The following is a 23,326-nucleotide window of genomic DNA, read 5'->3' as shown; positions in this document are numbered from 1 at the left end:
TGTGTGTGTGTGTGTGTGTGTGTGTGTGTGTGTGTGTGTGTGTGTGTGTGTGTGTGTGTGTGTGTGTGTGTGTGTGTGTGTGTGTGTGTGTGTGTGTGTGAAAGAGAGAGGGGGAAATAAGAAGGGGAGAAAGAAAGGGAACGTGAAGGAGAAATGTAAACAGCAAGAGCGAAAAAGGAAGAAAGTGTATGCGCGCGCGCGCGTGTGTGTGTGTGTGTATGTGTGTATGCTTGAGTGAGTTTGAGGGTGAGGGAATGTGAGTGCAGGGAGAAGGACAAGAAGAAGAAGAAGAAGAAGAAGAAGGACAAGAAGGAGAGAAAAGGACGAGGAGGAGGAGGAGGAGAAGGAGGAGGAGAAGGAGGAGGAGGAGGAGGGGATCGGGAGGGGTAGGTGGGAGTGGGGTGGGGGTGGGGAACCTTGAGCTGCTTCGTGAAGTTTTACGAGGGACGAGTCTAGCATCACTGTTGGCGTGATGCTGTGTGATGCTGCCCAGGGCGAGGGGACCGCAGCATCACAGATGGGATGTGAGGAAACGTTCTGCGGTGCTGCTACGAGCAAGATAGATGTGCTGCATCTGCGGCCTGGCTGTGTGATGCTGGCGCGGACCGCACGCTGGCAGGCAAGGAGGACCTTGTGTGGTCTGGTATGTTGTTGTCGACGTGACACGCCGCGAGTGTCAGGCGTGACACGACGCCGCGAGTGACACGGCCCTGTGGTCGAGCGAAAGCATGGTGATGGTGTTACTGGGGGCCATATGGTGTTGAACACAGCTGTGAGTCATTCAACACAGTCTTGGCTCGCGTGTTGGGCTCGTGGCCGCCAGATATTACACTCCCGGATGAGAGCGTAGAGTTCATAGTATATATATTCCAGTCCATGGGCAATACTTTGACCTTACACCACACACACACACACACACACTTGCACAAAGGGAACAGTAACGGTTTGGAGAACTTGTATAAGATTCCACGCCGTGGGCGGGGTGTGAACCCTGTACCGCAGCGTGGGACCCCACGACGCTATCCACAACACCAGAAAGAGACCGCTGCATATCCACGCATGCTAGGCGGTATTCCACTGATAATGTAGTTACGTGAGCTGCTTTTGTCTACTGTGCGCAGTGGTGTGCATAGATATGCACCAAAGAGAGATGGAGCCATCAGACTGGTGTACTCACAATGTTGTGTTGTTGGTGCTCACCATTGGTGCATTCTCTGGGCAACAGAGCGATGGTGTGAATGGTGTTAAGAATGGTGTTCTTAAGCGTTACTGGGGTGTTAGTATCACCTTATGCCTTAAGTTCAGCAACACACATCTCAACAACAACAAAACACCAACAATGATGATAATAATAATAATAATTGGAATAGGCAAAGAAAAGAGTATATAATTTACTTAACAAGCTACTAAGCTTCTCTTCCCATAATGCCCTTGTAAAACACATTAACTGCTCGTTTAAGCGACATTTCGAACTGTTAGATTCCGGAATCCCGGCGTGGATCAAGTCCTACGCCTTAGTAAAGTCCAAAAAGTGGACCCCGGGTACAATGACCGCAGTCTGGGCCGCACGCGCGCAGTGCCCGCGTGCGATTTTATTCCTAAAACAAGGAAGGGGTTGGGATGGGATGGGGTCAACTTAGAGTAAAGGTATATCAACTATTACCCCGTCACGTGGTGTTTGGTACTGGTGCTGAACACCGCAACGCAAGGACACCACCGCTTCTGTGTCGATGCTGTTAGGTGGTGGTGGGTGAGCGGATGGAGGTGGTGTGTGCTGACGATAAAACGATGGTGTGGAGCTAATGAGGAGTTAATGTGATGCCAATGCCGCCCTGTTGCTGATGGGGGGAGGGGGGGAAGGGGGGAGAGGGAAGGTGGGAGGGCAGGGGGAGGGGAACAGGAAGGAAAATGAGGATGGGAGGGGAATAAAGATGGGAGGAGAATGGGGAATGGAGGGGAAGAGGAAGAGAGATGAGGGGTTAGGAAGGGGAAGGGGTTGGGAGAGGGAGGAGAAGGGAGGACGGGAGGGGGAGGGGAGAGGAAGAAGTGGGATGGGGGGAAGGGGACAGGAGGAGAAAAGGAAGAAGGGGGGGAAGGTGAAGCTGCAATCCTGCCCCCCCCCCCAAAAAAAAGGGGGGGATGGGGGGAAACATCGTAGTGCTGTTGTATAGATCCAGAGGGCCAAGTTGCTGTTCATTGCTGTTCTCCTGGGGGGGGGGGGACGCTCGTCTTCCTCGTGTATGACTGACGAGGAGCTGATGTAGAGGGACTGAAGTACCAGCATTACAGCTACAATGCTGCTTGCAATGCTGCACTGACTCAATAGAAGCGCTCCCACTGAAAGCGCCTGATACTGAAGGGACCTGCTCGGGGTTCTAAACAAGTAAACGAGGTACCACTCAAGCAAGGACGAAGTAGCCCTAGCATGGTTGTTCCTTGGGTAAAAGGGGGCTATCACACTGGTCTTCCACGGGCTTCGCCAGCACCGACAGCCGAGAAACGACTTCGGTTACGATGTCTCATTTTTTCAAATTTCCAAATATTAAATTATCTTTCCACCATATATAACAAAGCCGAATGTGACTAAGACTATACGAATGTTAGATATACTAGTAAATGTTCTTAGAGAAGCCTGGATTTCTATGGGCGATATCATATTCTAGTTATTCATATGCAGGTTGGAGGTAGGATGTCGAAGGAAAAATATCCCAGTGTGATAACCCTGAAGGAGCTGACAAGGTACTACCATGGCACTGGTGTGGTCCTGGCAAGACTATTCCCGTGTACACTGGCACTAGTGACTGTTCTTTTGGTCGTAATAACAAGAGCTGAAGCGGTATTGGTGTGGCACTAGGGTGAGTAAATTCAGCATAATTATGCTAGAATTTAGCATATTTTTGACCAAATGATACAACATTAATAAATAAAAAAGAAGTCCCAAAAATCGAACGTGAGGCAGAAAAATATTCAGAATTGTATCTGCCCATCTGGAAGCTCGCTGGCTGAGCGGGTTAGGGCGTCGTTACTTGCGGCGAAGGTCGAGGGGATGGCTGTTCGAACCCTGCCACCGACGAAGTTGAACCAAGGGCATGGTTCATTAAATTCCACGCTACAAAGCCCTCTGTGAGGGGCACCGTCCTGGCCTCCCGATAGGAGTGAGTTTGTGACGTTAAACCATGTCATCTGCCCATCTAGCCTTGTGGTTCTTCTTCCATGACACAATATAATTTTCGTTATAGAAAACGGCAAACGGTTTTATTCAGGTGACCGGGTGGGGGGTCACAGTATTGATGGTATCAAGACATTCGATCACCCCCCCCCTCCGGCACGGTGGCCAACTTTACAAATTTTGTTTAGTCTAAAAGGGTCATCACACTGGGCTATTTTTCCTCCCACATTCTACCTCCAACTTCCATTTCAATAACTAGAATATGACTTCGCTTACGGAAATCTAGACTTCCCTAAGAACACTTCAACAGTATGTCAAACATTCGTATAGTTTCACAGTCTCTTAGTTCATTATTCAGCTTTGCTATATATGACGGAAAGATTATTTGACGTTTGGAGATTTGGAAAAAAAAAATTGTAACCGAAGTCGTTTTTACTCAAACGAACTATCAACTGTCGGTGCTGGTGAAACTCATGGAAGCCCAGTGTGATACCCCCTTACCATGAGGCGATTCGACTCCGTCGTCGGGATGGCGTTGTAAAGAGGCGAACAATTACATCGACTCTTTCCTTTGCCATGGTAACGCTACTCACTTTGTTCTGTCTAACGTTAGACGATTCTATTCGTGTGTGGGGGGGAGGGGGCGTGGTTTAGGGGGTCAGCTCCAACTGGGGGTATTGATAGCAAACTCCCCCCATCCCCTCCTCCCCAGCGTTGCTCAGCTGGTGATATTATAGTATCCATTGACCACCATTCTGGTGTTGTGCCGAAGCTAGACTTTCCCCTACAGGACGTTACTTATATATTCTATACTGGCTAGTTCCAAGCGATTTTATTTCTCTGATGGGATGGCGGGTCTACCTCGGCGAAGGGGCTAAGGTAGCATGTGCATTTTGTCAGCCATAACTAGCGCTTCTATCTTTGAGAACAATATCCCATCGAAGAGGTAAGTCACAGGGGTGGTCAAGGAGAGGTTCCAAGTTATAGTCTATCGATTTTAACTTGAGCCCTAAGCGCGGCTCGGTGGGTCCGCGCTACTGCCACATCACTCCATCTCTCCTCAGGGAGACTCGCTACCTCTCTCGATATAATATATATATATATATATATATATATATATATATATATATATACATATATACATATATATATATCAAATATATATCTGTATATATATGTATATATGTATGTATATATATATATATATATATATATATATATATATATATATATACATATACTGTATATATATATATATATATATATATATATATATACATATATTTCATAAGTAGATAGGTACAGACTAACAATGAGATAGATAGCCATCCGCAGGTCATCACCTGATGTGTAAACATTAGAAGTTTGTCCGGGCCACACCAAAGGTCTCAAGTTTGAGTCGACAGAGTAAAAGAGGGTGGAAGTACGGAGGGATATTAAAGTTAAGAACGATCAGCGTCCACTTTCTTTGTGGAGACCAGTCTACGGTCACAAAAGAATTCTGTGTGATTCTGGTCCGTAGGGGCGAGTCTTAAGTCCCTACTATGTTGTCTGTGTAAGAGTTATAAGTAGAGATATGTGATATGGTGCAGCCATCGTATGGTGTAAAGAAGGTGCACCAACGTGCCACCGAGGTGTTCTTGATGGCGGCCGGCGCCACCGAGGTGATGTTCAGATGCAGGTGCATATGGCGATGCCCTGCTGCAGCAGGAACACCTGCAGGGCAGGTTACACGCGCGTTCGACTCGAGTGACGTCACTGAACATTCACCTGAATAAAATCGCCTGGCGCCAACCAGAACGACATCTCCATGGTGCCAAAGGCGGGGGGAGGGGGAGGGGAAGGTTCAAGGTTTCGGAATATTGCTGCAATATCATCATGTGTATTGCTGTAGCACCACAAGGGTACGGGCGCATTGTCCCTGTTGACAAGCAATCTACCACACTGTGACGCTCGTGAGCAGCTCAAGCGATGTGGTGTTTCCGAGGAGCTGCCCTACTTATGTGGTGCTGTTGGTGAACTGCTATGCTGCCGGTGTGCAGCTGGCCTGTTGATGCTTGTGCACAGCTCTTGCAGCTTGCTTGGTGTGGCACTGGCCGCCGGTGCCGTAGAGCTGTAGCTGCTATTCCGGAGTTGTGCAGCGCGCGAGAGAGAGGGAAAGAGAGAAAGAGAGGGGAAAGAGAGAGAGAGACAGAGAGAGAGAGAGAGGGAGAGAGAGAGAAAGAGAGAGAGAGAGGACAGAGAGAGAGAAAGAGAGAGAGGGGGGGAGCCCTGTAGCTGCTATTCCGGAGTTTGTGCAACGAGATAGAAAGAGAGAGAGAAAGAGAGAGAGAAAGAGAGAGAGAGGCGTTTCAGTGTCTGCTGTGTGGCGCTGCCGCAGCTGCTGCTGCTGCTACTACTGCTGCTGCTGCTGCTGTGGCGCTGTGGTAGAGTGCTGCTGTGGTTGATGAGCGAGAGGCAGCGGCGCAGGCAGGCAGGTAGGTAGGAGGGTACAGGAGGCAGAGCCAGACTATACTTAGACCTGAGGCTCTACCTCCCCCCTCCCCCCTCCCCCTCCCTCTCCTCACCACCACAACCTCCACCATCTCCATCACAACCTCACCAAGACCAGGGGCTAGATCTTCACCATAACCTTCACTCTATCTCCAACACAGGATCTAAGGGGTGGGGTTCTCCACCACTATCACCATCACCCCTAAGCATCTCCATCACTGACTTTATTAGGACCTGGAGTCAGACCTGAGGGAGGACCAGGGGGGTGGGGGGGATACTTCCCCCCTCTGCCCCCCTTCTCCTCCACCGCCCTCGCTCGCTGCCCCCCATCCCCACCCCCGCCCCCTATAGCTGGGCGGCTACTCTGCCGCTAGCAAGCAGGCAGACAGGCAGACAGGCAGACAGGCAGACAAGCTGGCGGGCAGCTGTTTGCCTGCAGCTTCGCCCACATGGTCTATCCTACGCTGCAGCTTCCATGTCCAACAGGATCTTATTAACCAACCCCACCTAAATTTTTTTTTCTTTTTATCATCTCCCATCTCCTGTGTACATCCCTCTCTATTCTCGTACTTCTGTCTTCGTTTCGTTCATCCTGTTTGGTATATTATGGGCATGTACGAACATTTGTGACGAAACTGACACTCCAGCCAGCATTTTTTTTTTTTTTTTTGCGGTTCGTATGTAAGTCTTATTCTCTCTTTCTCTTTTTCTCTCTTTTGTTGTTGACTGAAACTAGCACCCTAACCAGGCTTTCACCCCTCCTCTCTCTCTCTCTCTCTCTCTATCACCACCTGATTTTCACCATCCTAGGCCAAAACAATTCCGGATCCAGCACCCTAATTAGGCCTTCCCCACTCTTCTCTCTCTCTCTATCACCACCTGATTTTCACCGTCCTAGGCCAAACCAATTCCGGATCTAGCACCTTAACCAGCACCAGCACGTGGCAAACACTTGACTTCCCACCACGAGAGCAAATAACACATTACCACCATCTTAACACCGCCTCTTCTCCGCCTTTTCCCTGGAAACCCACTGAGATCCCTCCATGGCTACTCTCCCTGCCTGCCTGCCTGCCTGCATGACTGTTTATCTGCCTGCCTGCTGCCTGCCTATCTGCCTGCTTGCCTACCTAACTGCCTATCTGCTTGTCTGTCTGTGTCCGGTAACCTGCTCATCTCTCTGCCTGTCAGTCTGCCAGTCTGTTTGTCTACCTGACTCTTTGTTTGCCCCAAGAGTCCGAACGCATAACAGGACAAAGGTGAAAAGCCTTCGGCCACAGCTACTCAGCGCCTCTTGGCGTAGACTCCCCCCCCACCGCATTTCCTGTTTGTTCATCCGGGTTCCCTCTCTGCCTATCTGCCTGTTTGTCTGCCTATTTATCTGCCTATCTGCATGACTCCTGGTGGTTCTTTCAGACGCCCTCAAGTACTCCTCTTCCACGAAGAGCCGCCCCCCCTCCACTCCCCCCCCCACGGCACCACTTATCTCCTATCTCTGCACACTCCCCTCCTCAGATCAACTCAACTCTGACGTCTACTTCCTCAACTTTCCCGCTCGCGTCAACTCCCTCCCGTCTCCTCACTATCAACTCCGACCTCCACCAAGCCTCCTCCAATCACTCCAACAATGATCATTTACTATCAATTTCTTCTCTCCCTCTCTCCACCACGTAAATGGTAGCTCCTCCCCCTCGCCTCTGTCTCCACCAATACGAAGTTTTAATCTCCTGTGCTGATTGCTCTCCATCTCCAACTAATTACGCCCGATCTCCATCGTAATTACCCCCCTATCTCCAACAACGGAATCTCTCTATCTCCATCTGTCTCCACCTCCTCTCCCACCACCACCGCTTCCTATCTCCAACACTAAGCACCAGAATCTCTCTTATCTCCATCTGTCTCCACCACCATCTCCACCGTCGATTTCACCATCTTTCCCTTGCCCCCAACTTCACTACTAATTACTTTCCATCTTCACTAATTACTCCCATCTTCATCACAAATTATTCCTCCACTTCCACCTACCTATCATCATTCCCTTGGCCAATTTCTAAGCACCCTGCCCCCCCTCACTCCCCCCCTTCTCCTCTCCCCCACCTCTTCGCTCTCCTCTTTCTGCTGTCCACCACAACACTCCTCTTTCCCTCACCCACCTCCTCCTCCTGTTCCTCCCCTCCTCCTTTCCCACTCCTCCTCTCCTCTTTCCCCTGTGCACTACAACAGGCCTCTTCCTCCCTCCTCCTCCTTCTCCTTACCCCGCCTCCTCCTCCTTCTCCTCACCCCGCCTCCTCCTCCTCCTCCTCCTCTTCCCTTGTCCACCACAATGGCTACTTATTTTGCACTCTCGTAGCATCCCATGAAGTCTATCCCAATAGACCCAACATCACCAGGAATAGATGGTAATACGCACCCTGACCCCCATCCCCACTCCTACACACACACACACACACACACACACACACACACACTGCCTGACCGCAAACTCTTCCCCAATTACTCCCCAAAAACAGAAAACGAGACATCCCCCTCCCCAGCCGTTATGACTATCCACCTCTGGATAGACCTAGCAACACGAGAATAGTAGGATAGAAGCGCCGGAGTACAGACCTCCATTCGATCGTTTCATTTGGTTCGCCTCAGCCAAGAGTCCTACACTCCTATGAGGAGGGGGGGGGGGAGATCCTATCCTCATCCTCACCCCACGGCCCATCCTCCCAGCCTACCCCGATCCTCATTGCCACACGGGAGTCGCTGTCTCCCCCCCCATCCCCCAAAAGGCTTCACTTCCTCCCCCCAGCCCCCCCCCCTCCTCCTCCCTCACCACCGCTAACATTAATTGCTTCTCCTCTTCATATTCAGTGCCAATTCTCCATTACTCCACCCGTGAGTGGTCACCCACCGCGTATTTCCAGCTCGTCTCCCCGTGCGGCGTTGCAGGCAAGGCTAACCCCCCCCACATTCCCCCATCCTCCCCCCCAACATCATATTTATACCTTTGCCCTTTCGCTCCTCCAACAACACTCCAACACGACTTGGCCATCTCCACCACTTTTATACCACCGCTTAATTGTCAGGCTCTCCAACATCCTCCCCCCTCCTCCACCAGTTCGCCTCTCCGTCCACCCACCCTCCTCCCCCTCCGTGACTGACCAACTCCGTCATTTTCGTCCCTCCCCCTCCCCCCAGCTCCTTCCCCCCACCCCCCAACTCTGCTCATCCCCTGAAAATATCTTCAATGCCATTCCGTGCCATTTTCTCTGCGGTTGCCTTCGCTTGCAACACGACGCATGCGCGCACGCACACACGCACACACACACACACACACACACACACACACACACACACACACACACACACACACACACACACAGCAGATCCTTCGTGACATTCCACTCCTTCCCTCTCTTCCTTTACCTTCACCAATAAGATCCATTCTTTCACACCACACCCTAGGCACGGGTGACAACACAATGTGTATATATATATATATATATATATATATATATATATATATATATATATATATATATATATACGCATATACACACAAAAATTCACACATACACCCACACACAACACATATATACACACTTCCGTATCGGGTAATACTTTTCATTTTCACTCAGGGGAACACCAAATTACTTCATTCAGCTACCGGGGGGATGGGGTAGGGGGTGTCACTTGAAGAAGTGTATGTGGGGGGGGGGGAGAATGGCTTATCCCCCAAAAGTCGCTCTGTAGCTAATTTTGTCGCACTTGAATGATTTTGTTTTGATTCGTCGCCAGACGATTTTATTCAACTTGGGAAGGCTCGTCGTAGTCACGTGACCATGTACAGCTTCGGCAACTACCTCTCGTGAACTACCGCGGACATCCCAACGTGACTCACAACATTACATCATGACAGCGAGAAGGTGCCATCTTTCGTTGCATTAATACATCTCACTGACAACAAATCACGTTTATCATAGATAAATACGTAATATCGAGGTACGTGAAATATTCAACATTGGAAAACCGTATTAGCGTCATGAACCGAAATGGGTCAGGTTCGGATGTCCGAAAGAGCACTTAGTCACATGAAGCTTAAACGAACTTTCTGACTTCTCTGCTGGGGGCGCCCAGCACGTGAATAAATCGTCTGGAGCTAACCAGAATAGAATTGTAAAGACACACCACCCCGTCAACCCAGTGAGGAGCAGGGAATGGATGCAAACTTGTACAAAACTCAAACGTAACTCTGTACACTTGGGTTACGTGTTATCCTAACTCAGTGAAGTTTGTGCACTTTGTAATGTTTGTACTCTTGGGCCGCATATCCTACTTCCCGTACACTTTGTACACTCTGTACACTTGGGCTTTGTACTAACCTTACTTCCCGTAAATTTCTTCCACCTTCCACCTTCCACCTGAAACCAATTACTTGATCTCTAAACTATATCACAACGTCCATTCACCTGATACAAATCGCCCGGCCCCCAACCAAAATAAAGTCTTCAAAGAGATCAAGACATTTTGTCAACAAAAGCGGCTTGAAACGTTTCTTTGCCACCAACACCAATTTCGTAGTTCTCCCTGACACCAAAAGGTGTTAAACACACAGTCTTCGAGTGTCCACGATACGTTCTTCCTTTTAACCGTTCTTAAATCTCGTTCTTTGACCGACTCTATGACTTAATCTCTTTCGTGCAATGTTGTCACCCTAAGGACAGAAGTTCTGGGCACTGCCATCACTCCAATTCCCCTTAATCACTCCCATCACCGATGACACTAATACACCACTTTCTACCAACACTACACATGTCACAGACTGTCATCACTAAACGCACCACTGTCATCACTAATGCACCACTATCATCACTGATCCACCACTATCATCACAACTCACTTTGCAAGAACACTCTTCTTCATCATCACTACTAGTCACCACACTTACATCATATAAACACACTTCTTCCAGCATCACGCATCACGTATCAAACATCACTTCAGGCTCACATCCAGTGCCGTCACACACCACACCACACATCACAGTCTTTCCCTTCTTCATTACACATGACGTCACACCGAGAGTCGAATTTGCACCACGAGCATAAGTACATCACTCTTTCTGGTCACGGACTCATTGTATCACTGTCACATCATCACGTAACACTTCACATCACGTAACACTCCAACATCACTTCACTTCGATTCGTCCTGAGTTACACATCACTTCACTTCACTTAGGATCCCGTGACATCATCACACCGGGAGCACGTCAGTTATCATCACAGAACTTCTTCACATCACTAAGAGTATCAAACGCTTCCATAGTGCCAATGTTTTTCCGCGTCACATTACCAAAGGCAAAGGAGTATAGTGCCAATAAGATTTAATCAAAACACAGGGCATAGGCACCACACTCCACATTTAATTGCCATCCTAGATGACACTCTATAAATCTAAATCGTCACTTAATCACCACTAAGACTTTGTGCACGAAGTCTCAAAAGACATTAGTGTCATACAAAAATAAACCCAACCATTAGGGTGCTCTGTTTTCTGAACACATCCTAAAACGTCAATTTGAGCACAAGTCGTGGTTTTCGAACACGTTTCGACTAGCATACTTTTGAAATAATAATAATAATAATAATAATAATAATAATAATAATAATAATTGATGATAATAATAACAATAATAATAATGATAATTGATGATAATAATAACAATAATAGTAATGATAATAATAATAATAATAATAATAATAATGAATATTGATAATTATAAATAAAGAAATGGACAGGGAGGGTGTGGTGAACAAGGGACGTGTTCATGTGTTTCGCTTTTGAAAAAAAAAAAAAAATCAGAAAGTGTCCGACAAACTTGGTTCCTCGGCTATACTACCCACCACCCTCAGCATGAATGAAAAAAAGTGCGATCTGCATATCAATGTGACGCATTGAACAACAAAACATAACTAACCAATCTGTGTTTGTGTGTGTAGGTGTACGCACTGTGTGTATGTGTATTTGCCCAATTGTAGTATACAGGAAAGGAGAGATGCTCGTGGAGTCCTGTCCCTTGCTGTGTGTGTGTGTGTGTGTGTGTGTGTGTGTGTGTGTGTGTGTGTGTGTGTGTGTGTGTGTGTGTGTGTGTGTGTGTGTGTTTATGTCTGTGCGTCTGTTTCGTGTGTGTGTGAGTGTGTTTCGTGTGTGTTTGTGTGTGTATGGTTATGTCTGAGTGTGTATGTTTATGTCTGTGTGTGTGTATGTTTATGTCTGTGTGTATGTGTGTCTGTTTCGTATATGTGTAAGTGTGTTTGCGTATGTGTTTGTGTCTGTGTGTGTGTTTGTTTCGTGTGTGTGTTTTGCATGTGAGCATTTTATATATTTCATCAACGTCTGGTAATTCCAATCAGTCTAGGGATGACAGAAATCGTTTATAATTTTTTCTTTTATTCAAAATCAAACTTTCAGTAGATTAAAACTAGAACCATTTAGAGTAAATCTAACCTTGTTTTTGCTTTGCAGTTTAAGCCTCAAACAAGATTACTTCCTAACTGTGTTCCCTTTCGCGCCAGGTGGTACTTTCCCTATCGTTGTGAGCGTCGCCAGACGATTTTATTCAGCGAAGAGACGTCCCGCTGTTGCAACCCATCTCCCTCAACAACAGAAATGAAGTTAAAAACATAATGAAAACTGCAAGAGACCATAAGGCCTACACTAGGAAGTTCTGACAGCTCCCACACATTTAAACTTCACAAAACGCGTCCTCGTCTCTTAGGCTGCTGCAAGTTCAATGGGTCTCACATTATTGTCAATATTTATCGACAATGATGATATTGTCAATATTTTTGTTACTGTAGGGCTCTTCTGTGGTTTTAATATCTACCATTACATTTTATCTTTATTATTCTTATTATTTCTTATTACTTTATTATTATTTTATTATATTTTTTCTGAATATCTGAAATCAGGCTGACGCGGTCAATATCATCATTCTTTTAATATTGTCAATAATTATCGATAGACACTATTTAAATTGTTTTCTAAAATAATGACCATATCAAGTCAACAGTGATGAGCCTAGTATTTCTAGAATCTCTAGGTGATATTGACAATACAGGAAAGGCCAAGATTGTCAATACCAATATTATTCCATGAACAAAAGCATCATGGGGGTCCAACGTCACGCAATAAATGTAATGCGGGTTACCAACTTGCCCTCGCCAGCTCTTAGATGTGCGATTCACATATTTGTTTCTGGTTATAACTTCTACTCGGGACAAATCTATCAAGTTCCGTGCATTCTGCCGTCAGGCGATTTTATTCAGTTAAAGGAGGGAAGGGGGAGGATTGTACTCCCTCCTTCACTCCCCAAGTCTCAAACCCCTGGTTGGATTTTTTAGTACTTCTAGCTGTCGCCAGGTGATTTTATTCATTTAAGAGGCGGGGGGTGGACAATAGAACCTCAAAGGGCTCTGTTGCCCCCCACACGATGAATATAATCGCCTGGTGCCTGTGTGTGTGTGTGTGTGTGTGTGTGTGTGTGTGTGTGTGTGTGTGTGTGTGTGTGTGTGTGTGTGTGTGTGCGTGCGCGCGATGGGGGACCAAGCCAACAACACGCGCCATCAATCACGGGGCGCGGGACACATCAATGTCTTCTTCTCCCTGTTATCTTTTATCTTTTAGGAAAATCCTCCCGAAACTCGCCAAGATCTCTCCTCACCTCGCCTCGCTCGCAATGCGCCCAAGTCGTGACGGTACACAGGTACTTCTCTTCAATGGGAATCCCCCAAAGTTCGGAAATCTCCGATATTCGGAACGAAACACAATGCATTTGTATCTGTGTGTGTATGTGTGTATCTATCTATCTATCTATATATATATATATATATATATGTGTGTGTGTGTGTGTGTGTGTGTGTGTGTGTGTGTGTGTGTGTATGTGTGTGTGTATGTGTAAACGTATACACACATACACAAACAACGAACATGAAGCTCTTCTGATGTCCGAAATCTTCCAGATTTCGCAAACTTTCCAAATATTGAAGACTTAACAATTTCATGTTTCCAATAGAAAGAAGACTTTGTACTGAGAGAGAGAGAGAGAGAGAGAGAGAGAGAGAGAGAGAGAGAGAGAGAGAGAGAGAGAGAGAGAGAGAGAGAGAGAGAGCATTCATCGCTCACACAGCGAGAGAACTCCCCCACCCTCACTTTCCTAACCACCCCAACCCCTCCCCACACAGGAACACCCCCCCCACCCCACGATATGGGTGTCGAGGTGTTACACAAAAACACAGCGCGCATTTTTACGACGTCGCTAAAGAAAGAGCGACATCGCAATTAGCGAGGTCGTATGCTCCACTTACACATTCCCGAGAACCCATAGCTTCACTTTTGTCACTCTGTGCAAGCCTTTGTTATACGTGTGCCTTTATAAATCACGTGATTACTGGCGTAGCCAGCCTTTGACCACGGGGGGGGGGGGGGAAGGGAAAGGGGAGTAAATGTTTTCTTGGGAGGGAGGTTATACATGTGTGTTTATCGAGTTTAAACTCAAAGTGACAGGTTATGGGTGCTAAGTGGAAGGGGGGGGGAGAAATGGGGTGCTGTGTATAAGGGGGAGTCTAACTACCGGGGGGAGGGGGGAGGTCCCCCCTGGCTAGGCCCACCCTTACCAGACTATGTTTATAATTGGATTTCCTTAATCCTTCTTTTCTAAGGTGACAAACTTTCCAGGTTTCATTGCGACCGCGTCGCCAAGTGATTCAATTCATCTGTGGTGGCACACCTTACAGATTTTATTAAGGCTTGATTTAAGGAGAGGCGTATGACTCCTTTCGTCTGAATAAAATCGCCTGGCGACAGCAAAGGCGAAAGCTGCCATGAAGGATGGAGGATAGTCCATCTTAAACCAGAACAAACTCTTCAATCCATGCCACAGGGTCACAGGGCTTGGAACAAATAAACTTGTCAGTTGGTGACCAGCTGGTCCGCGGAGGCACCAGCTGTCCTTTAAGGTCCTCTAGCACCGTGTAGCTGCTCCGGACCATGTACAGTTGCCTCCACTTCTGAGTACTTCGGTAGTTCATCCCTCAGAGGGAGATGAGAGAGGCTCATTTAGATTTACGACATACACAAGTCAACTACGACCTCGTAGACAAACTGTGGTACTTAGAAGTGAATCCACCTCAATCTCTTATAGTGCCTTGGAACGATCTAGAGTCTAGACCTATCACGAGTCCCCCAAAATGAAGTAAAATAATAATAATAATAATAATAATAATAATAATAATAATAATAATAATAATAATAATAATAATAAAATAAATACATAAAGTCGTGTCCTTTTTCATCACCAGACTATTCCTTCTCCACATAAGGACTTCTTCTCAGTGACATACAAGGAGAAGGACCTGGGGGACTCCTCCATAGGACTCCTTCTCATAACTCGTAGAACACCCCACGAAGAGCCACATAGCAGCGACGACGCGTGACAACTAACGTTCTTCACCACCTAAGCTTTAGGATTCTAGATTATATCCTTTACAGAAGTTCCTGGGTTCTAAGCTTTGGACCCGTGTGGCACACGCCTTCCTCCCACGCGAAGTTCCCGAACACGCAAAGCACCCCACGGAGAGCCTCGAGTACCCAGTGTGCTCACGAAGTAGATCCAACCGAAGTTGACCCACCTTGGGTCATTCCTCTCGCAAAACTTCGCGTCCCGCAACTCTCCTCCCCACCCTCCCACCCGTTCCTACTCCTCAAACTTGAGTTCAGCAACTCTATGCGTCCACCCACATCCCACCTCCTCCTCCTCCTCCTCCTCTTTCTCCTCCCTTCGCCTCGTCTTCTCTCCCCCTTCTCTCCACCAACCCCACCACCTCAGAGCCTCAACCTCATCACCTGTGGCCTAACCAAAGCAAACAACACAATTTCAATCCACAAACATCACTGAAGAGAGGGAAGGCGGGAGAGAGAGGGAGGCTAGGGAGAGAGGGAGGGAGGGAGGGAGGGAGGGAGTCAACGCTGATATATCTGTGTGTGTTGTGTGTCAAAGTCCCACTTGTGAAACGAAAAAAAAAAAAAAAAAAAAATGTCTTCACAAACAACAACAACTTGTCCGTGATGGGCGTGGTGACCTCAAGTTCCTGTGGAGGGCGTGTACCTTCCAAGGGTGACCCTGGGGCGTCTGGAGGAGGACCAGGGAATCCCTGAGGGAAGGGAGGGGGGGGGGTGATGAAGGGATGGTTTCTCTGGACGAGGCAGAACACGGGGTTCACGAATATCTGGAGATCCGAACCGAATGAGGAAGAGGGGAAGGAGGAAGAGGGGAAGGAGGAAGAGGAGAAGGAGGAAGAGGGGAAGGAGGAAGAGGAGAAGGAGGAAGAGGGGAGGGAGGAAGAGGGGAAGGAGGAAGAAAAGGAGAGTACAAGAAAGAAGAGTAAAAGATAAACATGAGAAGACAAAGAGGAAAGAGGAGAAAGGAAGGAAAAAACATGAGGAAAGAAGAGAAGGAGGAGGAAAAGATGTAAGGAGAGGAGATAGAAGAGAATTGATGAAAAAGAAAGACGCGGAGAAAGAAGAGAAAGAGGAAGAAAAAAAAAGAGAGAAGAAGGATAGGAGACCAGAACACGTTTATAACTACATACATACATACATGTACACACACACACACACACACACATATATATATATATATATATATATGTGTGTGTGTGTGTGTGTGTGTGTGTGTGTGTGTGTGTGTGTGTGTGTGTGTGTGTGTGTGTGTATGCTGGGGCGGGGCTATATGCGACATGGGCGTGGCAGGAGAGGGATAGCAAAGGGTTCACACCAAGAGGAACTTAGCACCGTCACCTTTGCCCTTGGTACTCAGCCAATACATGCAAGTGAGAGTCACCAGTACATGTTAGGAATCGACCTCGGGACGGCGTTGTCAGAAGGCGAGGGTGAAGTTCAAAGTACGTGTATGTGTGTGTGTGTGTGTGTGTGTGTGTGTGTGTGTGTGTGTGTGTGTGTGTGTGTGTGTGTGTGTGTGTGTGTGTGTGTGTGTGTGTGTGTGTGTGTGTGTGTGTGTGTGTGGTCTCGGAGTGCAGAGGAAGAGCGAGTTGCGTGTCATTTGGCGCGTGTGGTATGGGGTTAGCCCACCATACACACACATTCAGGACCACTTGTCGGCAAGGCGCGAAAGTCACTTTTATCATTATCATTCCCAGGCTGTCACCAGGGCTTCTATCCTCGAGGGGAAACGCCTAACTGAAGAATTGGAGTCACAGAGTTGGCAAATGAGAGACAGAATAAAATATGGACGCTAAAATTGATATATATATATATATATATATATATATATATTTATTGAGTGGGAATACGTTTCCAATCACAATATGCTGCGTGACTCTGGTCCGTAGGCATATCACTAGTCCTTAGAATATTTACTGGATAAAACTTATGTAGTCAATAACCCCCCACCCCATAGAAGGTGGGGATGGGAAGGGGGAGTAAAGGTGGAACGATTTCAATGGATAATTGCAATCCATGCAACAGTGGATGGATAAGAAGACGGGTACATACGAGAAGGTCGGATAACACCCTCGGCTAAAGGTCGGATAACGAGACGCGAGATAGTTAAGGTATGGACCGGGAGACGTGTCCAAACAGGTACTGGTCGCCTACCGGTAACTACCGGGAGCAGGTGCAGACACGATAAGAGCTTGTTACGGGGATACCTACTTGTGGGAATGAGTACCGGGAAGGGTGGCTTAATACGGGAACACGTACCGGAGGGGAGGAGGAGGGAGGGAGGGCACGTGCGTATGTGCCGTGGCACGTGTACACAGAAAGGGGTACGTCACGCGTGACAGGTACGTTATAATCTACGTGACGGATATGACGCGCGCGACGAGAAGCATGGGCACGTGTGCGAGTAAGCAGCACGTGCAGGGGGGAGGGGGAGTGGCACTGTGCCACTGTGGCACACATGGCACGGCATTGTGGTAATCATGGCACGGTGGCACTGCTATGACACTCAAGTTCGTGGAGGTCTACGGGGTCATCGGATAAAGTCACAGGGGTGGGGGTGGGGGGCACGGGTCCGTAGGGGTGCATTGGCACATCGCTGGCATCCAGGGAGGTCCTCTCCCTGTAGTGTCTGCAATCGAAACGGGTAAGGAAAACTTGGAGGACGATAAAGCGAGGAACCCGCATCGAGCCGCGGCGTGAGGAGTTCGGGAAAGAGATCGAGAGCCCGGCGACTGCGCGCGAGCGGACGGGCAGGCTCGTCGCCGCCTTCTTCACCTGGTGTCAAACACCCGAGCTGTGACAGCAGGGCACACCCCACGACGTGGGTGCAAGCATACACACACACACACGAACACACACACACATACACACAACACCACCTAGTGCTGGACACCACCTGCTTGTGTCAACAGCCTAGCACCACATTGCGCTACCGGCGCTGAATGCCCCGCGAGCGGTACTTGCGGTCCTGAAGAAGGGAAACCGGGTACCTTCCTCTATCGGTGATTCCTGTGCTTGCAAGCACTGACGCCGACCATGGACCTAACCTTGCGCACCACTATCACAGGTCACTTGTGTCACTAACAGGAAACTGTGATCCTTCTCCACTAATTTCGATCGGAGGGCAAGATTCTCGGTTGAGTTTTAGTGCCATAACGGTGATGTAACAAGTGGTAGTTTCTCACTAACAATCTCTTCATTTTTTTTTTCTCGAGTTTTCTGTTTTGACGTTTGGCGCGACGGTAACTGTCAAAATTTCTTAAAGAGAGACGGACAACCGACCGAAGACAACACTGACCCCCCTCCCCGATTGTAAATAAAAATGAAAAAAAAAAGAGTTAACTGTCGAAGAAAGACTGACCCCCCAGGAAGGTAAACAATAAAATAAAAATAAAAATAAAAAAGGGGGTTCGGGGGGGGGGAAAGAACGAAGAAGAAAGACTTACCCATCCAGTTGTTCTCGACAGTCTCCTTCTGCTTCTAGAACTTCTCATTTTGGAGAAGAAGTGACGAGAGAGGTTTGAGCCTGGGCACTACTTCCACCACCACAACCAACAGCATTGGCGGACAACAACGGGCACTTTTGACAACACTTATTATTATTATTATTATTACTATCTACCTCTTTTCTCTCTCTCTCTCTCTCTTTGGGGAAAGAATTTGTCGAGAGGTGCTTTCTATGGGACAGAACCCGTCAAGTCGCACAGCTTTGATTCTTCGTCATCATCATCTCACACATACGGTCATCGAGGTCTCGCAGCCTCACGAAATATCTTCGTTACTATTACTACCTTGCAAACACACCAACACTACAACTGTTCCAATATTTCATTAAAACTCTTGAAAACCATGGACAACACAGGCATCAGACTGCTACTTGGCGGCGCAGCGGTGGTATTATACCGTGCTGACACTATCCATACTACGCGTCAGGGGTTAGAGGGGTTGGGTTTCGAGTTTACCGTCGAAACTTCGTTAACTTTAACTGGTGGTACACCAGCGCTATAGCTCTGCTTCCCTCCCTCCGCGTTTCAGAAGACTGCGTTGCCGCGCCGTGTTTTCACTCATCAGAGCCAGTCTGCTCACAGCAAAAGGAGTACGGGTAAGAGTGCACTAAAGTTCGCGGTCAAATATATTCGTCTGTCTCCTCCCTCGCTTTCCACACGCGCCAAATTCACAAGCAGGGCACAGTGGGACGTAATGAACTCTTACAAACAAGTGTAACTGTGAAATTCGTTCATTTTCACCCATAGCTAAAATTTAAGGCGAGCAAAAATTTCCAATATCCTGTCTGTACCCAGATGGAAATTATTCATGGAGTGTATATTTTCGCGAATGGCAGGATGGCCCCTGTGACCAAAGATAAGCACTTGGGCAGTTAGGATCTAATTTAGCAATGCCGAAAAGTGGGTTTAGAACAATAAAAACCCGTTTGTTACGGTAGCGAAATTACGTCCCGCGAAATGTCGGTTTGGCGCGGTACGGTGTAATCAGCTGGGGTAGAGGAGGCAGGCTGTGAGAGACTGGCTGGTCTGTGTGGCCATGCTATGTGGGAGGAGAGCCGTACATGCCACCTACCACTCCATCGCCACCAAGCCAACACCACTTTTCTAGATCCACGGCACCAGCACCGAGTCTGGCACCACAGAATCGCGGCAACTTTCGGATCCAACTAACTTTGGCGCCAAGTCTGCGCGCGAAAATTAACCCGCAGCCCGACTGGTCCGCGTGCGCTTCTGCTCGAAAATAAAAGCAAACTTAACCAAAACAAACAAAAATTGACAGAAAGTGTCGGAAAGGACAGACAAGAAGGCTGTAGGGCAGCCTGCCCTGGCGACCACGGGGGTAAACTTCCCCCTGGGTAGGCCCCCCTTCCCACCTAAATCACGCCAAGGGCCCAACCATCACCTTAGACCGACTGGGTCGAGCCAAGCCGAGGCCGATGCCAGCGCGGCAGGCGGACGCGCGAACGGACAGTGGCAGCGGCCGTGGTGGTGGTGGTGGCGGTGGTGGTCGTTGCGCGAGGGCGGTCGCTAGACGGTGGCCGCTTGAACGAGGACCTCGCTACAGCGGCCACCAGCATGACATCCACGGCCTCGGCTCATGAGCTCGAACCACATGTGTCCGACACACAGCCAGGCTCGTGTAGGTATATAACTTGTGCACAACCCAAGGGCTCTGCTACACACCTATTTGCACCACTCCCCGAACTCGGGGGGGGGGGAGGACCCACGTGGGGGTGGGGCCCGGGAGGGTGGGCCTGGTGATATCAACACCACTGGTGGAAGAGCACCACCAACCAGGCCAACACCGGAACACACCATGACAAGCCCAAGCCGAAGCCCAGGTCGCCGAGAATCGAACACAGCGTTGGGTTTCTCGTCGACTGAGCTCCCGTCCTCCTTCCTCTGCATCCCTTCCATGGTAGAACTCCCCCCCTCCCCCCTCCCCCTCCCCCTCCCCCCCGCTCCCTTCCCCCTGTTACCTCCAAGTTATCCCTCCCGCTGCCCCGTGCCCACCCACGCCCACTCCAGCCCACACCTTGCCCACCCCCCCTCTCAGCCCATTCTCTGCACAACCTAGAACCTAGGCTTTCCGAATCAATTTAGAAAAAATCTAAAGTTAATGGAAAATGTGCTCACGGTTGTACGCCCCTCCTCTTTGCTCTAATCTCGCCCTGCTGCTGCTGCTGTTGTTGTTGTTGTTGTTGTTGTTGATGATGACGATGTTGTTGTTGTTGGTGTTGTTGTTGTTGTTGTTGTTGTTTGTGGTGGTGGTGTTCGTGGTGCAGCAGGACCAAGGATGCAGCGAGCGAGCACCTGCGATCCGACGTCGCTGCCGCCTTCGTCAGGAGGAGGAGGAGCCGCCCCCCGCCCCCCGCCCCCGAGTTCTCCAAGCTCGTGCTTATGAGCACGCGTGAAGCAATACGCCATCCTGCTTTCGCGTCCTGGAGTGCTGCAGTGTGCTTCCAGCGTGTGCGTGCGTGTGGCTTTACCTAACTGTAATATCAAGGGTACCTATCTTCGTGGAGCCCCGTCTCTATGCTTGTAGTGGTCAACCACATTTGTGTGTGTGTGTGTGTGTGTGTGTGTGTGTGTGTGTGTGTGTGTGTGTGTGTGTGTGTGTGTGTGTGTGTGTGTGTGTGTGTGTGTGTGTGTGTAACCGCGCTCGCTTGCGTCCCGTGCTCCGTATATATGTGTGCTTGCACAGTGCTGCAGCACCCATTGATGTACTTTGTGCTTTTACCTGGGACCTATCACGTGGAAGCGAGCTTCCTTGTGCTGCAGTGTGATGTGCTTGCGTACATTAGTGCTGCAGAACATACCTCTCACGTGATATGGGTGAGTCAGCCTCTATACGTCTGTTTGCTTGTGCTGCAAGAACGGGAGGGATTTTCTGTCCGTCGTGCTGCAGTATGTGCTGCGGTGAGTGCTGGCGTGCTGCAGCCTGTGCTGTTGGGCTTCGCTCTGCGTTGATGTACTGTAGAATATTCCTGTGCTGTAACATTTCATGTCCCTTGTGTGTGTGTGTGTGTGTGTGTGTGTGTGTGTGTGTGTGTGTGTGTGTGTGCGTGCGTGCGCGCGTACGTGTGCAGGAGTGTATGTATACGTGTGTGTGCGTGTATGCATGCGTGTGTGTACGCGTGGGTGTGTGCGCGCGAACGTGTGTAGGAGTGTATGTGTACGTGTGTGTACGTGCGTCCGTTTGTGTGTGCGCGTGTGACTGTGCGTGTATACGTGTGCGTCCGCGCGTGTGTATTTCTGTGTATGTGTATGTGTGTGTACGTGTGTCCGTTTGTGTGTGCGCGTGTGACTGCGTGTATACGTGTGCGTCCGCGCGTGTGTACGTCTGTGCGCGTGTGTGTGCGCGTGAATGCGTGTGTGCGTGTGTGTGTGTGGGTGCTCACTCTCGGTTCCTGCAGTGCAATGCAGCCCAGCGGTGATCGTCCCGTGTTTCTTTCCGTGGCGTGTTTTTCGATGGTTTAGAAACATAATATGGGTTTTGTGTGTATGTTTAGAAAACACTGGCTTCGTGTTTGCATGGTGCGTGTTTTATGGCTTAAAAAACCCGCATGTTGCGTGTGTTTTTTTTACTTAAAAAACACAATGCTATGCGTGTTTCTTTCATGCGTGTTTTCAATGGCATCGAATCGTGTGATTGATTTTGCGTGTGTGTTGGTGCGTGTTTTTCGATGGCTTATAAAACAAAATGTTTGTTTAGTGCGTGTTTTTCGAATACTAATAGCACACAGTGGGTTTTTTTTGGTGCGTGTTTTTTTTCGGCAACCTCAAAACACACATTGGGTATTGTGTTTGTGTAGTGCGTATTTCTCTGGTTTAAAAACACGATGGGTTTTACGTGTTTGGTAAACACTTTTATGGCTTAAACGTAGACAGTATTTACGTGTTTCTTGTATGTTTTCCAAGGCTTCAAAACCACACACGATGGATTTTGCGTGTTTGTTGCGGTGCGTGTTTTCCAATTAATTAAAAAACACAATGGGTTTTACGTGTTTGTGTGAATTTCTGCAGCACAGGGGTCGCCAGCGCAGCAATGCACGAGTTGTATTATACAACGTTGTGCTGCGTGGTGTCAGTCTTGTGTTAAAATAGGTTATATTCTGTGCTGCGCTGTGCTGTGATATGCTGTGTCTGTGTGCCCCACAGCGTGCTGCACTTTTTATATTTGTTGGCGTATCATAAAAGTGTGAACGCGCGCGCACGATCTAGTGTACGTGTGTGCGTGTGCATGTACGTGTATGCGTGAGTGTATGTGTATATACGTGTGTATGTGTGTATGTGTGAGTGTATGAGTGTGTACGTATGTGTGCATGTATGTATCTTTGTGGTGACTTTTGTGTTAAATTGTGTATGCAGTCCTATGTGTACTTGTGCGTGTGCGTGTATGCGTAAGTGTATGTGTATGTATGTGTGAGTGTACGTGTGTATGTATAAGTATATGAGTGTGTGTATGTATGTGAGCATGTATATATATTTTTGTTGATTTTTGTGTTAAATTGTGTATGCGGTCCTATGTGTACTTGTGCGTGCGTGCGTGCATGCGTGTGTATATGTGCCCTATCCTCTGTGTGCATTTCCGTACGTGTGCGTTTATATCTGTGTGTGTATGTTCGCTCGCGCGTGTTTGAATATA

General features: G+C 48.3%; 1 protein-coding gene across 11 annotated transcripts in view; it reads right to left on the bottom strand.

The window, feature by feature from the left end:
- Tdg (Thymine DNA glycosylase) overlaps positions 1-19,720 on the bottom strand; it is a 322,054-nt gene extending 302,334 nt beyond the window's left edge. For 2 of the 11 annotated variants that reach the window (XM_076181123.1, XM_076181132.1), the window contains exon 1: positions 18,619-19,718. The gene's annotated coding sequence lies outside the window, so the exon portion shown is untranslated. Of the gene's footprint in view, positions 1-18,618 lie in introns of all 11 variants that reach the window. The other 9 variants (XM_076181111.1, XM_076181157.1, XM_076181105.1 and 6 more) reach the window with 8 other exon arrangements.
- Positions 19,721-23,326: the final 3,606 nt, after the last annotated feature.

Source organism: Oratosquilla oratoria, chromosome 3 (assembly GCF_046742065.1).
Source record: "Oratosquilla oratoria isolate Oo_2021 chromosome 3, ASM4674206v1, whole genome shotgun sequence".
Classification (NCBI taxonomy): Eukaryota; Metazoa; Arthropoda; class Malacostraca; order Stomatopoda; family Squillidae; genus Oratosquilla; species Oratosquilla oratoria.
The sequence above is the reverse complement of the archived record's forward strand: the minus strand, read 5'-3'. Positions and strand labels throughout refer to the sequence as shown.